Here is a 4,404-nt window from a genome sequence, read left to right as displayed (position 1 = left end):
TGGTTGATGATTCACTTTCTGATTATTACCCGCTAGCTATTGAAGCGGCAGTGTGACGTCGGCCCACTGCGGAATGGGTGCCACCTAACTATGATTCGGTGAAGGTTCCACCTTCCTTCCACAGATATAGTGATAGTAGTTCCACTCGATGTGGATCGCGCCCATGCTTGCTCAGCTCCAGGATCAGGCTCCTAAACCTATTTTCAATAAATAAGTCATCTGGTCTATGTTGTTGGAGTTCCGCATGACGCCTTAATCCCACCTCTGTGTCTAAGGAATAGCCTTTTCTTCTTTTCTTTATTGTTCGTGGGAACATGTAAGATTAGCAATGGAAATTGAGCTACGGCCGTCCCTTCCTCAAGCAAACAACGCGAGACTTAGTTAACGAAACAGGAACTCCATCCCTTGACACTAATTTCTGATACAGAAGTGGAATCGAAAAAATTCGGGAAAAATGCACATTCAATATTGAGAAAATGTTGCGTAACTGCCCTTGCCTCAAGGTCTTGAGAAACCAGAAACTAGTGTTCGATGGCCCAACAAATCCTATTGGTTTTCGCAGGGGATGTCATTTTTACAAGCTTTCGCATGCTGAGCGTGACTATGGATTTTATATAGTTATGGAATAACCTTCTTATCCGCGAGTTCTTCGGCCAAAGACTCCTGATATCGCTTGTTGGGCCCTTGATTCCGAAGTACCAGTACCGAAGGCAGACTTGAATGCATTAGGTTGGGAAGCGGCCTAGAAGGTGCTTAAAGATAGGTGACAGTTGTGAAAGTTTAGTCGACTTGTCGGCAGCAACTGACCTTTCTTTCATCAAAAGTAGGAATGAAAGCTGGCATGCAGATAAGGAAATCTCTTTTCTTCTCTTCTACTCGGCTACGGACCTTCTAAAAGGAGAAGCAATAAATACAAAAGTGCTAGGTTTGGATTTGAGTGAGATCCCGGATCGGTAGCTTCAGATATCCCCTCAGACTGGAATGAGAATTTCGATAGATTTCTTTGCTTTAAAGCATAGTTGCAGGTAGGTTATGCTCCTTTGCTTCATCCCTATAGTCTAAGGATTGCCAATCAAACAGTAGCAGTAGACTAGCCATATTCATCTTCTACAGTCTCCTGTTTCCCCCTATTTAAAATGGTCAGCCTGCGCAGCAGAAAAAAAGGCGCTCTAATCGTACTCGAGCCCTTAATCCCCTAATAGGGCTTACTTACCCGAGTCAATTCTTTCCTTCCTGTGCGAAAGCAAGGCCTCTTTCTCGACTTTACTTGAATGCCATTTACTGAGCTATCTTCTTTTTTCTTCTTCTGGCGAAAGCACATTTTATTATTTTACGGAAGCAAGACGAAAGGTCATTTCGCCAATCTGGGGAATAACAGTTAAAGCAATCGATCGGAGAAGCCCCCCCTAGTATTGAGAATGCAAAAGTGGATTCATTCCCCAGGCGTGTGTCTGTGCTTTCCACGGGCCTGATCTCGATTTCTTCTTAAGCTGTTATGTCCTCCGAAGTGAAGTGGATTGGTCGGAAGCTAGACTCCAACAGCATCGATACTCAAATAACCGGCTCTGATACATGGCTTAGAACCTTCAATCTTTAGCCATTATTCCCAGTTCAGGTGGTTAGGTACCAAAAGTTATAAATAGGCCCAATTTCTCCTTTTATACTAGATTTCCTTAACAAGGGCATCCAATTCTTGAAACAAATCACGCTCCCTTATCTTTCCACTTTCACTTTCATGCCCAGTTCTTTTTCGACTTGGCAATCGTAGCAATTTATGTAAAGCCTCCTGATCCGGATAAACATGCTCGATACATTCTAGTGAACTACGAAGAGAAGCTAGAACGGTGGAAGCCTGAATCCAGTGAGTGACCATTCTTAATAAACTGTGGAATAGTAGCTCCTATGGTTTCTAGAGCGAGTGAATGAAACGCTATCTTCTTATGAGCGGAGATAGAGAGCTATGTCACAATCAATAAGTGAGATGCTGTGGGCGAGGAATCTTCTGTCACAATAGAGGTCTTCTTTTCGAATTTAAGTGGGACTAGCTTCTTCCTCAATTGATATTACTGACAATCTAGCAATTCCATCCTTTAGAAGAAGATAAGTAAACCATTTCTTTGAATTGCATGATTGAGTGATGGATGCGGACAATCACAAGCCTACTTTGTTTATAGAAAAGAGCGTATAACCCCCGATCCCTACCTGTTGTAGAGAATCTATCGTCTAAACTCTTCTGTGCCATTTGCCGCCTAATACACTATTTCAGTATAATGTTGTTTGCTGGTGCATATCTCTTGATTGACTATTTATTGGTTATTAAGAATTAGTGAGCTGACCTATGTACAAGTTCTGAGTCAACCCCCAGATCTGTATCTCCTTGCCTTGTAATCTCTCATTCATCTATTTATGTGCATGCTTTAGCGAAGTCTCCAGCCCCATAAATATTAGTTAATGCGTGATGCGTAAATCAATAACTAAAACTAAAGTGCCGATCATCTCATGCTACCACAGGATTTTTCAACAACATGACATATTGAGAAAAATCTATGTTAGAGCCGCCATTTCTTTACGGTTACATTAGTGTGGATTGTTCTTCTGATTCTTATAGGCATGGCACCCTAGCTTCGATAGATTTATTTGATTTTGCAAGCTATGGCACAGGAATGTGATATGGATCGTATCCCGCACCTCCCTTGATTCCGTGTGAAATCCATCCTAAAAAGCACGAGTTGGATCGGCGTAAAGAACAAGACGAACGTGGTATTATCTCTATTAGGACGGTTATGAGGCTCTGCTCTTTTTTTTATTTATTCAATATCTATTCTTTGTTTCTTATATTCCGCTAATTGTTATCTTTAATGTATCTTTATGCTTAATAGATAACTGGTGATGCTAGAGCTGTCAAGAAGGCATTGTTTGCAGTATCAACCATCATCTACAAATGCCCATCAAAAGAGACCATTTCTCTGGAAACTTCTGTCCCTCCAAGCATTGTACATCCTTCAGAGCTTCCTGTCTATCATGCTAGTAACTTCTACTCAGTGTCAGATGCAGCTATACCTTATGGAATGGACATCCAAATCTAGCTATCTTAGCAAAGGAAGTGGCATTCAAATCTACAGGTTTTTCTTCTTTAGCCTTTTCGCCCAGCGTTGTCATTATTGACACGTTTTTGCAATCCCTGTTTTTGAGATCCTCAATGACTACCACCAGAAAGGGAATGTGACCACCATTCTTATTTGAGAAAAGTGTCTCCACTATAGCACTAACGATCCTAGACAGCAGAGAAAGCTTGATTGGAGCTAAGAACTATTTCTAAAGGATCCCTTCCACTCTTGTGTGGAAAGATCTTTCTTCGTTCAGTCCAGTCTGATTTAAAACGTGTTGTCTACTATTATAGGGGCTGTCGTTAGGGTCACTCCTTCTTATGCCGGGAGATGGCAGTTATCTATATTTAGAAATAATAAAGAATATGGGTGTGATTGTCATCACAATGGAGTGATCGAGTAATCAGCCCTGTAGGTTCCTCTCTATTTAGATAGACCCCATCAACATGGCCATTCCCTTCTCCTGGTAGCAAAAACCCATTAGAGGTTTGATTCTCAAAAGAAAACAGACCAGAAACTCGAAACTATTCCTACTCGCCAGGTGGCTTTATCAATTGGAGTTTAAAAATAGGAAAAAAAGGGTGTCAAAAGTAGAAGTATCATATCTTCTTAAGGAGCCCAACTCTAGCTAGAGAATAAGAGGATTAGGTTTTGGCAGGATGCGAGGTGCCAACTTATTAAGCACGAGAGTCGTAAGATCCCGGTTATAGAAGAAGAGTAGGCCAATCCCAATCTTAGGCTGCAACAAACAAGGAAATTCCTGTCATCAAATCGGCCTGATCCCCAAAAGGAAATCGCAATCCAAAATCCCTATATACGATATACGATAGATTCCGGGCACCTTGCTACATGACACTTGTCTCGCATTGCATTACTGACTGCTTCTTCTTCTGATTTCTTTGCTTTGATGATGCCCTTGTCCCAAAGAGAGTTCTTCAGCTGAAGAGTACTTTGGCACCCTAGAACACATCTCCCTCTGGATGAAGCCAACAGGTCTCAGACAAGAGTAGTATCTGTGGCTTCATCGAAAACTATCAGCCAAAATCCAAATAAAATGCATCATAGACCCAGCATCATCCTTCACTGGGAACTACAAAAGCAACATCCAACTTCAACCTGGCGGCCTCTGCACACAAAACCTCCGATATATATGAAAAGAAAACCTTTTTTTATAGTATGGGAATTTGGCCCAATAGTCCCTCCAATTTGAAGTGATCAAGCCACCACTGGTACCAGTAGGGAACAGGTACTACCACCTCCTCCAGCTCTAGCTGAGCTCTCCAGTTCTTCTCCATCA

Source organism: Triticum dicoccoides, chromosome 4A, assembly GCF_002162155.2.
Source record: "Triticum dicoccoides isolate Atlit2015 ecotype Zavitan chromosome 4A, WEW_v2.0, whole genome shotgun sequence".
Classification (NCBI taxonomy): domain Eukaryota; kingdom Viridiplantae; phylum Streptophyta; class Magnoliopsida; order Poales; family Poaceae; genus Triticum; species Triticum dicoccoides.
The sequence above is the reverse complement of the archived record's forward strand: the minus strand, read 5'-3'. Positions refer to the sequence as shown.